At 44.9% G+C, this 13,565-nt stretch overlaps 2 long non-coding RNA genes across 2 annotated transcripts; one reads left to right on the top strand and one right to left on the bottom strand.

Moving 5' to 3' along the window:
• The first annotated feature begins 4,067 nt into the window (after window positions 1-4,067).
• On the top strand, window positions 4,068-5,245 carry LOC123106394 (uncharacterized). Its single transcript, XR_006451316.1, has 3 exons — window positions 4,068-4,500; window positions 4,576-4,807; window positions 5,017-5,245. It is a non-coding gene; the product is annotated as an uncharacterized lncRNA (long non-coding RNA).
• Window positions 5,246-5,476: 231 nt separating this feature from the next.
• Window positions 5,477-6,357, bottom strand: LOC123106395 (uncharacterized). The gene is made up of 3 exons (XR_006451317.1): window positions 6,115-6,357; window positions 5,920-6,028; window positions 5,477-5,834 (listed from the first exon to the last, which is right to left on the bottom strand). It is a non-coding gene; the product is annotated as an uncharacterized lncRNA (long non-coding RNA).
• Window positions 6,358-13,565: the final 7,208 nt, after the last annotated feature.

Raw genomic sequence — 13,565 nt, 5'->3', positions numbered from 1 at the left:
GCGCGGTAGCCGGCAGCAGTGGGCGGCGCTCGGTCGGGGCGGCCTCGGCGACCAGTGGCGGACGATGATGGGGGAAGGCGCGGGGTGGCAGCTCGCGAGCAGGGGCGGGGCGCTCGCGGGCAGTAGTGTGCGCGCGAGGTAGGGGCGCGTCGACGCATCGGCAGGGGCGCGGGAGCGGAGCTCCGGATGCGGCGGCGGCAAGCGCGGGACGATGCTAGCGATGCTGGTGCTAGACGACGCGTACGAGCTCTAGAAAAAGGTTGGGGAGGGCATGAGCTCACAGGGAAGCCCGGGGAGGTCTCGGTGAAGACGATGAGGCAGCGACAGCGGCGGATCGACACGGTGGATGACGATGGTCGTAGTTGAAGAAGATGCTCGATCCCGACTACGCGGTCAAGTCCGGCTGGATCCAATGGACGAAGGCGAAGAGGCGAACGACGGTGGAGCTTCTGGACACGACGCAGGGCGCCGGGGCGACGGCGGCCACAGAAATGGTGGCGGCGTTCGTGGTCACCGCACGTGTTTAGAAGCTCGTTCTCGAACAGATGAGGGGGGCATGATGGGGGAATGAGAGGGGATGGATCGAGAACAGGCTAGGGTTTACGATGGACGCGTTTATAGGTCGTGGGGGCGACGTGGAGGCCATCCATGTCCAAGGCTGCTCGGATGTGCGCCACGCCCTCCTCTGCCTCCTATAGCGTGAGGAGGGAGATGAGGGGAGGTGGGCTGGGCCACTGTAGGTTGGGTGGGCTGGGCCAATGTAGCACTAGGTTAGGTGCACCGTGTAGCCTGCTAACACATTCTTTTCTGTTTTCTTATTTTTCTTTATTGTTTTGTATTAACACTAGAAACTCATTGACTTTAGTTAAATATGGTATTTGGCACATAAATACTAGGCATTATTTTTATAATGCCCACAAAGTTTGGAGGCGACCAGAGTTAATTAAGTAATTATTTATTTTGAAAAAGGTCATTTTATTTTCTGTTGGACCATTTGTTAATTTACTAGGAATTTGTTTGTGAGTCAAATTAAGTTGGTTTCAACATGACAATGATCGAGGGAATTATTGAATCATCCGAACATTTTAGTTTCAACATTTGAAAACTTTTGTGGTTTGCCTTTAACCCAAATTTGAATTTGAATCGTTTTGAACTAACATGAGATTAACAACAGTAATCGAGGTGACGTGGCATCGTTGGCAGAGGTTCACTGTAGCGTAAGTATCCGGGCGTCACAGCCAACACGAACGGAAGGGAGCCCCGCGCCCCCAAGGAGCCGGCGGCCAGATCTGGGAGAGATAGATTAGAATGTAATGTTGGCACCAACATTTGCAGAGTTGGCATAAGAGGACACAACAATTATGAACAAACATTGTAAATGAAACATGAAACTTATACCCCACATGGTGGCCTAGTATCCTTGTATCGTCATAATGACATGGGAACTTTTATTTTCCATTACGCAAACCTTACACATTGTATGCATGAACTCTCTTTATTGAAATGAGCACCTTTTATAACTCTAACATTATACCCCCTCTGTGCACCACCCTGGTCGAGTAGCTCCCTTTGACGATCCACCAGCCCTCCGACTATCCTTATCTCTCTCTCTCTCTTTTCTTGTGTGTATTTGTGTGTCTGTGTGTGCGTCTCTCTCTGTGTGTGTGTTGCTCCAGGGATAGAAGGATTAGAATGTAATGTTGGAACCAACACTTACATGTGGCTACACCCACTCGTATATATCTGTAGAGTTGCCATAAGGGGACACAACAATTACTAACAAACATTCTGAATGAAACATGAGACTTATACCCTTCATGGTGGTCTAGTACTCTTGTATCGTCATAATGACACGGGAACTTTCTTTTTTCATTACCCAAACCCTGCAGATCGTATGTGTGCACTCTCTTTATTGGACCGGGTATCTTTTATACCTCTAACATTATACCCCCTCAGCATACCACCCTGGTCGAGCAGCTCCCTTCGACGGTCCACTGCCGTCTCCGACCATCCTTGTACTCCCGACCTCTATCTCTCTCTTTTCTTTTGTGTGTGTGCGTGTGCCTCTCTCTCTATGTGTGTTTGTGTGTCTCTCTTTATCTGTGTGTGTGTGTGTGTTGGTCCAGATAGAAGGATTCGAATGTACTGTTGGAATCAGCACTTACATTTGGTTACACCCATTTGTATATATTTTGTCGAGTTGGCATATGAGGACACAAAAATTATGAACAAACATTCTGAATGAAACATGAAACTTATACCTATCATGATGGTCTAGTATCCTTGTATCGTCATAATGACACAAGAACTTTCATTTTCCATATCCCAAACCTTGCACATTGTATATATGCACTGTCTTTATTGGATTGGGCACCTTTTATAACTCTAACATTATACCCCCTTTGGCGCACCACCCTAGTTGTCCAGCTCCTTTGACGGTCCACCGGCCCTCCGACCATCCTTATACTCCCGACCTCTCTTTCTCTCTCGTTGTGTGTGTGTGTTGGTCCAGGGATAGACGTATTAGAATGTAATGTTGGCACCAACACTTGACATGTTGTTAAACCCAGTCGAAACATATATATATATATTTGTAGAGTTGGCATAAGAGGACACAACAATTATGAATGAAATATGAAACTTATACCGCCCCCATGGTGGTCTAGTATACTTGTATAGTCATAATGACTAGGGAACTTTCATTTTTCATTACCCAAACCTTGCACATTGTATGTGTGCACTATCTTTATTGGACCGGGAGCCTTTTATACCTCTAACATTTATACACCCACGGCGTATCACCCTGGTCAAGCAGCTCCCTTCAACGGTCCACCACCGCCTTGACCATCCTTATACTCCTGACCTCGCATGTGAGCAGGTGCAAGTCAGCCCAAGGCAGCGGGTCGACCACGCCCCAGTACCGTCGGCACGTCGCAACGTCCAGTGCCAGCCAACGCAGCCGACGTACACGTTCGTCTTCTCGAGATCAACCACCGACAATCCCTTCTCTCTCCAGACATACTCTGGGACCCTGAGGCACACCATTGCGTCACCAATATAGGAAAATTGGTTCTGGGATGAGCATGTCCTGCGGCGGAGTCATTCTTTGCTTCCCATGTCGCGCGTTCTCCTAGCCCACCACGTGTCGTGCGTGCTCACATGCCACCTCATGCGCGTGTGCACCCTCGACATCGCCGTCCCCACCAACATCTCCACCTGTAGCAAAGGAGGAGGAGGACGAGGTCTTGGAGAAGGTGCTCAAGGACTCTAGGCTTGACGAATTGAAGGAGTTGAAAGGCCTGGCGATGTGGCTTGCTTTGTCGGCCGCTGGTGATGTCGCCATTCCCGAGCTAGAGGATGGGGTGATGCTGGAGGATGATGAGGAGGTGTAGGAGGAGCCAGTCTGGAATCCGGCGCTTGTGGGGCAGTCTTGGTCGTGGACGTCGATGGTGACCTGCACGTCAGACTTTGTTTTGGCCCCGCCCGTGTGGGTCGGTGTGGATCCGCTCATAGCTTAGCTGGGAAGACGAACACATAACCAGTGTAGTACACATTTTTACCGGCACCAATTTATTAGGAACACCATCAACAAGCCATGGTTAACGTATTGAGCACCATTACAATATGACTATCACAAAAAACTTTGTAATGGGATTTATGGTTATTATTTTTACTGATTTGGATTTATGATTTTGCTGTTGAAAGCAATGTCTATTTTTGACAAACATGGTACGGAAGATGTTGGTTGCCCATGAAACAAACCTTTGTACGAAGTTCGGTGAACCAGCGTGTTAACAGCGTCATTATAAGGTACCCCTCCATCCCAAAATATAAGGCACGCTCAACTTTACTTGGTCTTTGATGCATAACTTTGACCACTATTATATATTGAAGTATATGAATTAAACATTTATAAATAACATTTTTTTTGCGGGATGCATAGTCGTATTTGTATTGCAATTTTTATTTTCATATATATCCATATAATAATTGTATAGACATATGATACATGAAAATCGTAATCAAAGTTATGCAACGACAAAGACCAGAAAAGCCAACTGGTGCCCTATCTTTTGGAAAGGTGGGTGTAGGAAAAAGGTAGAAAACCTTAAAATGTTGTTCGTCCAAACGTGATTTTTTTTTTCAATAGTACAATGGTCAACAACGTCCACACGTCAAAATCCGAGACCAAGAGAACGCAATGAAAGAAAAATCTCCACGCCCATGACCATGGTAAAAACTCTGGCAAGCCATTCAGAGAACCAGTTTGCATGATGTGAACGACACCCGTGACCAAACCATGGACAAAAGACTGTCGTGGTTGCAGGATGTGAATAGCACCCGTGAGCCGTGACCATACCATCTTCTTCTCTGAGCCGCCCACACCAAAGAGAGAGAGAGAGAGACGTCCCCTTCATCTCAGCTAAGACGAGCGGCGTCAGGTTGGAAAAATCTAGAACGACGGTGCAGCGCAGCGTGAGGATTTCGTCGACTACCCAAGTGAGTTTTTCAGCTGCATACCGCTTAATGTGTCAGTTTTCATGTCATCCAAAATTATGCGATCATTGTCTACAGAGTTCTCGGCGGTAGATGTGGCAATAGGAGAAGCACCCATGGATCCCATCTTCTCCAGAACCAATAGCCAGATACCTTCACATCACCCGTCAATCGCCGTGGATCTTGTTGAAGACGAGAACGATAGCAGACCAGCGATGCCGCCACGACCATGCCGGGAAACGATGGATGGATAAGACAGCAGAAGTAATCACCTTAATACCGGTATCTGCAATTCTGCATCGTTTTTCAGGTACATTTTGCCCCGACTTTTCTCTCTCGTAAATCACGGTGACAGGTAAATGAAGTAAGAAGCATTGCAGTAGTCAACCGAGTGGTAGGATGATCATTTCTCGAATGTCTCTTTATTCTTACTAGCATCCTTTTCAGTCATCCGCGAGTTATAGACTTTTGTGCTGAGTATATTAACAAGCTGCACCGCCTTGTTGTTTTTCTTTACAGAAACAGAACTAGCAATTCTTTCCGGGCACCAATAGAAGCATATCGAAGTGCTATAGAGCGTGCAATTGAAGGAGCATCAAAACTTGGGAAACAGTTGTTTTCGAACCAGCTGTTGGCTTAATCAATGAAATGGCAAGTCTTTTGCCTTGTTTCAAAAAAAATCCGAGCAGGAGGCGTATGAGTTCTACAACACATATTCATGATGGCTTGGATTCAGCATCAGGCGGGGAAACAAATATGTCAATGACTCAAAATACAAATCAAAGCAGCAAGTTTCGAAGTGGCTTTTTTCGGAAAAGTTTCGAAGTGGCTTATTTAGGTCAATAAATTATATATCGCTGGGTTGCTAAGATATCCACGATAGTCAGAGAAATTAGCACCCAAGTGCTCAAAGCTTACACAGATTACCAGAACAAACGTACCTTACGGAGTACATGCTTATGTGCATGCCCTCATTAGCCCCCCTGATACTACCATTCATCACAATGCATTCTCCATTCCTTTGTGTTGTGCATAGCAAATTAAGCATCACATTTGGACAAAGTACACAAGGAATATACTTGAAAAAACAAAACGGTAGACAAACAAGGCAGTTACTTTGCAGTATTCACGGAAAGCATGAATTCTGATTCCAGCGTCCTAATAGGAATGAATTGAAGATCTTAAAACAACAAAGAAGCTACTATCTCAATGAAGAAAAACTTGGGTTCAAATCAATACCATATCCTGGCCTGAATTCTGCCAGTACGATCGTCGAAGTCAAGCCGAATCTCACTATCCAAGTCACGTTGATTCCACATCACACCAACGAAACGTGCCTTCATCAACATAAGGGTCATTATATATACTGAAATTTTAGCTTAAGTCTGAACTGACCAAGCTAGTGGTATATTTTCCACTTACAGTGCTTACTAGCATTCCATGGAGACACAACGCACATCCTATTGCACTGAAGGAAGAAGCATTGATACCTGTTTTGGTCAAAGGCACGAGATTGTTTGGGGGGATCAAGCTTCACAGTTAAAGTACCATTTTAGTATGAAGTCCAACAAATATATGAGCATTTCCTGCAAATATCAAACAAAGAAGCATTTATACCTGAATGTCGCTGAACCGGCTTGGAGTGCCTATACCTCCAGCAGGAACATCACAGGGGCTGCATGATGATCCCTCCAAAATGATCTTCAACCTTAGCAATGTTGTTGGACGAACCTCCCATTGAACTACCTCCATCAGTACCTGCCATCATAGACACAGTCGAACGGATGCAGAAGTATATATCTGCACTACAACCAAAGAGATGGAGTCATGGCGCCCAAGCTGCCACGTGATATACATTATCCTCTTCACTTGAAACTCATTCTGGTATGCATTCGATTCTCCTTTCGGATGTATAATGGGCACAAACTAGCACGACTTCCAACACTGAATTGAATGTCGGATTTATTGTAGTTCTTAGTTGGGTATGCAACAATTGATCTTTTCTTCAAAACTTGGCGCCAGCCAAGACATCAAGAACAAGTGCGGCTGCCCGGTGTGATTCAAAAGGTGCCGAACTGTTGCCACACAACGCAACCAGATGGAAGTTGTATTTACTAAAAAAGCCAGGAATGAATGGAACCTTACAACCCTAGCAACCCAACAAAAGCTATCCAATAGGCTTTCCCAAAACAGATGCAGCCCAAGGACCGATGATAGAAAGGAGCTGCCTCCATTCCATCAATACGCCTGACATCTCAGAGCATAGGTTGCCATTTATGTCTACGCTGCCAGAAAGTATCCTCACATGCCTTCCTCTTCTGTATATGTGATCATCTATAATTCAACAATTCAGAACCTTATCCATACAAAAAGTTCGGATCTTGATGCAAACCAAGGGTTCTGATAGCACCCTCTACTGCTAGTGATGATAGGAAAGTCGTTCTCTCTCTCTCTCTCTCTCTCTCTCTCTCTATATATATATATATATATATATATATATATATATATATATATATATATCAATTAGGCTTTAAGTGTGTACTTGTTGGTGAAAGTGTTGTCCAATGGGAATTATATTTTATATTACTCATGTAGCCTAGAAAGTCTGTCGCATAGCCTTGTAACTTCTTACCTCATTTTTAAATTTGTACAAGTCCTCTATATCGTATATTGCACTACTCGTACTACTACCTCCCTCCTGGTTTACTGGTCCCCTTCATAATTTGTGTCAAATTTTGATCATAAATTTCACTAACTAAATGTTAATGCATGTCACAAAAAATTATATCGTTTTATTCGTATTTGAACATAGTTTTTAATAGAATAATTTTCGGTTATATGCATTGACTTTTTGTTAGTTAAACCTATGGTTAAAATGTGACACTAAATACGACTAGTAAGTAGTACAGTAGTAGTACTAGTATACGTCGGTCAAATTATTCATCATGTCCACACATTGAATTGACGTGACAAAATGCTGCGCGTGAGGTGACACAAGAATCCCGGCAGCGTCTTCGGGTATTGTGGACTTCAGATTTGGAGTACCACTGATCTGCCGAAATCTTAAAACAGTCGATTGAACATACATTGAGTACCATATAACTGGAATTAACCGATGCAAGTCCAAAAAGGATTGGCCGGTGCTGCCGGCTGGCGTCAAGTTCGATCCCACGGATCAGGAGCTGATCGAGCACCTTGAGGCCAAAATGACTACTGACAGCGCGAGATCTCACCCTCTCATCGATTTGTTCATACCAACCATTGACAGGGAGCACATCATATGCTACACCCATCCTGAGAAACTTCCAGGTAAGACACCGGTTGACCGTCTACTTGCACAAACATATTTCTTTGTTTATAACTCTATTTTTCTTTTTAGACGCAGACCTAGTGAAGCAATAACAATTTGACAGTTAATAAAAAGTGAAACAAGTGACTGCAACATGCCAAAGATGTTATGAAAATGCCAACCACGTACACTAAAATCTGTATTCGACAATACTGCAGGTATCACACAGAATGGCCTAAGCAAGCATTTATTCTAGCGCAATTCCAGGGCGTTCAAAAGGGGCACGTGGATGCGTCGCAAGATATAGTCGGAGTGCGGCGTGCACGCGATGTGGCACAAGACCTGCAATACCTTGCCGGTGGTGGTCAACGGCTGGCAGACGGGCAGCAAAAAGGTTCTGCTGCTGCACACCAACAAGAACTTCGACCAGCAGAGGACCAACTAGGTGATGCACCAGTACCATCTCGGGGACCTGGAGCAAGAGAAGGAGCGGGAGCTGGTCCTCTGCAAAGTTTTGTACCAGACGAACACTAGGGCCATGAGTAAAAAGATTATAAGCTAGTTTGGTATTGGTACTTGTACTACCTTGTCGTCCGCAAGTTGGTATTGTTGTCAATGATCTTTCTGTATGAACTTGGCATTTGCTTCCAATCATCATGCCGAGGTTCTACGTGGATATAAAGTTGAATCATTTGTTTCAAAATGAATTTTCAGGCACCTGATTTTTATTTGATGGGTAGCATAAGCACCTACCGTACGAATTCCCAGTTCTCTAAATTTTTCGAAACAAGTGCATGCATATTATCATAATGAAAAAACAATATACCTGCTGCATCGCAGTTATTAGTCTGTACTTGCAGAATTCTCTCGTTTGTTGAGCAGATATATTGTTTTTTCAGGTCAAGCAAGTTTCAACTGGGTTGTAGACTGCCCAGACTTGGTTTTGTTTTTAACAGGCCCAGCCCATAACGACAACGGGGCACAAAGATCCAATAGGTATCTACTAGCCTCCGGCCCGCTAGCGTTAGTTATATTTTGTCTTACAACATCCGCATGTAGTTTTTTTACTGAATCAAACACACAACCCAGTTCTATTTTCCTCTTGAAACGCCATGTCCTACATCCGTTTTCTAGTCTCTACCTATAGTTTTACTAGTTCATATACATGTATCATTATATTGAAAATACATAAAATTCCCTTTTCATATTTACATCCTTATTTTTGTTGTTGTTTTTGTTGGGGATCGTAGCAGAAATTTAAAATTTTCTACGCATCACCAAGATCAATCTATGGAGTCATCTAGCAACGAGAGAGAGAGGAGTGCATCTACATACCCTTGTAGATAGCGAGTGGAAGCATTCAAGAGAACGGGATTGATGGAGTCGTACTCGTCGTGATCCAAATCACCGATGATCCTAGCACCGAACGGACGGCACCTCCGCATTCAACACACGTATGGAGCGGAGATGTCTCCTCCTTCTTGATCCAGCAAGGGGGGAGGAGAAGTTGATGGAGATCCAGCAGCATGATGGCGTGATGGTAGAAGCAGCGGGATTCCAGCAAGGCTTCGCCAAGCGCTACTGGAGGAGGAAGAGGTGTCACAGGAGGGAGAGGAAGGCGCCAGGGCTTAGGGTGCGGCTGCCTTCCCTCCCCTCCAATATATATAGGGGCTAGGGGGCGCATGCCCCCTTGGAGATCCCATCTAGAGGGGGGCAGTGGCCCCTCGGGGGGCAACGCCCCCCTTAGGGTTTCCAACCAGGGGGCGCATGCCCCCTAGGGAGGCAACGGCCCCCTAGGGTTTCCAACCCTAGGCGCCTTAGGCCCTTGGGTGGAGCGCAACAGCCCACCAGGGGCTGGTTCCCATGCCACTTCAGCCCATGGAGCCCTTCGGGATAGGTGGCCCCACCCGGTGGACCACCGGGACCCTTCTGGTGGTCCCGGTACAATACCGGTGACCCTTGAAACTCTCCCGGTGGCCGAAACTGGACTTCCTATGTATAAATCTTTACCTCCGGACCATTCCGGAACTCCTCGTGACGTCCGGGATCTCATCCGGGACTCCGAACAACTTTTGGTTAACTGCATACTAATATCTCTACAACTCTAGTGTCACCAAACCTTAAGTGTGTAGACCCTACGGGTTCGGGAGACACGTAGACATGACCGAGACAACTCTCCGGTCAATAACCAACAGCGGGATCTGGATACCCATGTTGGCTCCCGCATGCTCCATGATAATCTCATTAGATGAACCACGATGTCGAGGATTCAATCAATCCCATATGCAATTCCCTTTATCAATCGGCATGTTACTTGCCCGAGATTCGATCGTCGGTATCCCAATACCTCGTTCAATCTCGTTACCGGCAAGTCATTTTACTCGTTCCGTAACACATCATCCCGTGACCAACCCTTAGTCACATTGAGCTCATTACGATGATGTCTTACCAAGTGGGCCCAGAGATACCTCTCCGTCATACGGAGTGACAAATCCCAGTCTCGATTCGTGCCAACCCAACAGACACTTTCGGAGATACCTGTAGTGCACCTTTATAGCCACCCAGCTACGTTGTGACGTTTGGCACACCCAAAGTATTCCTACAGTATCCGGGAGTTGCACAATCTCATGGTCTTAGGAAAGATACTTGACTTTAGAAAAGCTCTAGCAGACGAACTACACGATCTTGCGCTATGCTTAGGATTGGGTCTTGTCCATCACATCATTCTCCTAATGTTGTGATCCCGTTATCAGTGACATCCAATGTCCATGGTCAGGAAACCGTAACCATCTATTGATCAACGAGCTAGTCAACTAGAGGCTCACTAGGGACATGTTGTGGTCTATGTATTCACACATGTATTATGATTTCCGGATAACACAATTATAGCATGAACAATAGACAATTATCATGAACAAGGAAATATAATAATAACCATTTTATTATTGCCTCTAGGGCATATTTCCAACAGTCTCCCACGTGCACTAGAGTCAATAATCTAGTTACATCGTGATGAATAGAACACTCAGAGTTCTGGTGTTGATCATGTTTTGCTCGAGGAAGAGGTTTAGTCAATGGATCTGCTACATTCAGGTCCGTATGCACTTTTCAAATATCTATGTCTCCATTTTGAACATTTTCACGAATGGAGTTGAAGCGACGCTTGATATGCCTGGTCTTCTTGTGAAACCTGGGCTCCTAGGCAAGGGCAATAGCTCCAGTGTTGTCACAGAAGAGAGTCACCGAGTCCGACGCATTGGGAATAACTCCTAGGTCGGTAATGAACTCCTTCATCCAGATTGCTTCTTGTGCTACCTCCGAGGCTGCCATGTACTCCGCTTCACATGTAGATCCCGCCACGACGCTTTGCTTGCAACTGCACCAGCTGACTGCCCCACCATTCAAAATATACACGTATCCGGTTTGTGACTGGAGTCATCCAGATCTGTGTCGAAGCTAGCATCGACGTAACCCTTTACGATGAGCTCTTCGTCACCTCCATAAACGAGAAACATATCCTTAGTCCTTTTTAGGTACTTCAGGATATTCCTGACCGTTGTCCAGTGTTCCATGTCGGGATTACTTTGGTACCTTCCTACCAAACTTACGGCAAGGTTTACATCAGGTCTGGTACACAACATGGAATACATAATAGACCCTATGGCCGAGGCATAGGGGACGACACTAATCTTTTCTCTATCTTCTGCCATGGTCGGGCATTGAGCCGTGCTCAATCTCATACCTTGCAATACAGGCAAGAACCCATTCTTGGACTGATCCATATTGAACTTCTTCAATATCTTGTCAAGGTACATGCTTTGTGAAAGACCAATGAGGCGTCTTGATCTATCTCTATAGATCTTGATGCCTAATATATAAGTAGCTTCTCCAAGGTCCTTCATTGAAAAACACTTGTTCAAGTAGGCCTTTATGCTTTCCAAGAATTCTATATCATTTCCCATCAATAATATGTCATCCACATATAATATGAGAAATGCTACAGAGCTCCCACTCACTTTCTTGCAAACACAGGCTTCTCCATAAGTCTGCGTAAACCCAAACACTTTGATCATCTCATCAAATCGAATGTTCCAACTCCGAGATGCTTGCACCAAACCATAGATTGAGCGTTGGAGCTTGCACACCTTGTCAGCATTCTTAGGATCGACAAAACCTTCCGGCTGCATCATATACAATTCTTCCTTAAGGAAACCATTAAGGAATGCCGTTTTGACGTCCATTTTCCATATCTCATAATCATAGAATGCGGAAATTGCTAACATGATTCGGACGGACTTCAGCTTTGCTACGGGTGAGAAAGTCTCATCATAGTCAACCCCTTGAACTTGTTGATAACCCTTAGCAACAAGCCAAGCCTTATAGATGGTCACATTACCATCCGCGTATGTCTTCTTCTTAAAGATCCATTTATTTTCTATGGCTCGCCGATCATCGGGCAAGTCAGTCAAAGTCCATACTTCGTTTTCATACATGGATTCTATCTTGGATTTCATGGCTTCCAGCCATTTGTCAGAATCTAGGCCCGCCATCGCTTCTTCATAGTTCGAAGGTTCACCATTGTCTAACAACATGATTTCCAGGACAGGGTTGCCGTACCACTCTGGTGCGAAACATATCCTTGTGGACCTACGAAGTTCAGTAGCAACTTGATCTAAAGTTTCATGATCATCATCATTAACTTCCTCTCTAGTCGGTGCAGGCGCCACAGAAACATTTTCTTGAGCTCTCTCCGGTTCAAGAGGCAATACTTCATCAAGTTGTACTTTCCTCCCACTTACTTCTTTCAAGAGAAACTCTTTCTCTAGAAAGGATCCATTCTTGGCAACAAAGATCTTGCCTTCGGATCTGAGGTAGAAGGTATACCGAATAGTTTCCTTAGGGTATCCTATGAAGACACATTTTTCCGATTTGGGTTCGTGCTTTTCAGGTTGAAGTTTCTTGACATAAGCATCGTATCTCCAAACTTTCAGAAACGACAGCTTAGGTTTCTTACCAAACCACAATTCATATGGTGTCGTCTCAACGGATTTTGACGGAGCCCTATTTAAAGTGAATGCGACAGTCTCTATAGCATAACCCCAAAATGACAGCGGTAAATCGGTAAGAGACATCATAGATCGTACCATATCCAATAGAGTGCGATTACGACGTTCAGACACACCATTACGCTGAGGTGTTCCAGGCGGCGTGAGTTGTGAAACAATTCCACATTTCCTTAAGTGCGTGCCAAATTCGTGACTCAATTATTCTCCCCCACGATCTGATCATAAGAACTTGATTTTCCTGTCACGTTGATTCTCAACCTCACTCTGAAATTCCTTGAACTTTTCAAAGGTCTCAGACTTGTGTTTCATTAAGTAGACATACCCATATCTACTCAAGTCATCAGTGAGGGTGAGAACATAACGATAGCCACCACGAGCCTCAACGCTCATTGGACCGCACACATCAATATGTATGATTTCCAATAAGTTGGTTGCTCGCTCCATTGTTCCGGGGAACGGAGTATTGGTCATTTTGCCCATGAGGCATGGTTCGCACGTGTCAAATTATTCATAATCAAGAGACTCCAAAAGTCCATCTGCATGGAGTTTTTTCATGCGTTTGACACCAATGTGACCAAGGCGGCAGTGCCACAAGTATGTGGGACTATCATTTGCAACCTTACATCTTTTGGCATTCACACTATGAATATGTGTAACATCACGTTCGAGATTAAATAAGAATAAACCATTGACTAGCGGGGCATGACCATAAA

This window comes from Triticum aestivum, chromosome 5A, assembly GCF_018294505.1.
Source record: "Triticum aestivum cultivar Chinese Spring chromosome 5A, IWGSC CS RefSeq v2.1, whole genome shotgun sequence".
Taxonomy (NCBI): domain Eukaryota; kingdom Viridiplantae; phylum Streptophyta; class Magnoliopsida; order Poales; family Poaceae; genus Triticum; species Triticum aestivum.
This window is presented reverse-complemented; position numbering and strand designations above follow the sequence as displayed.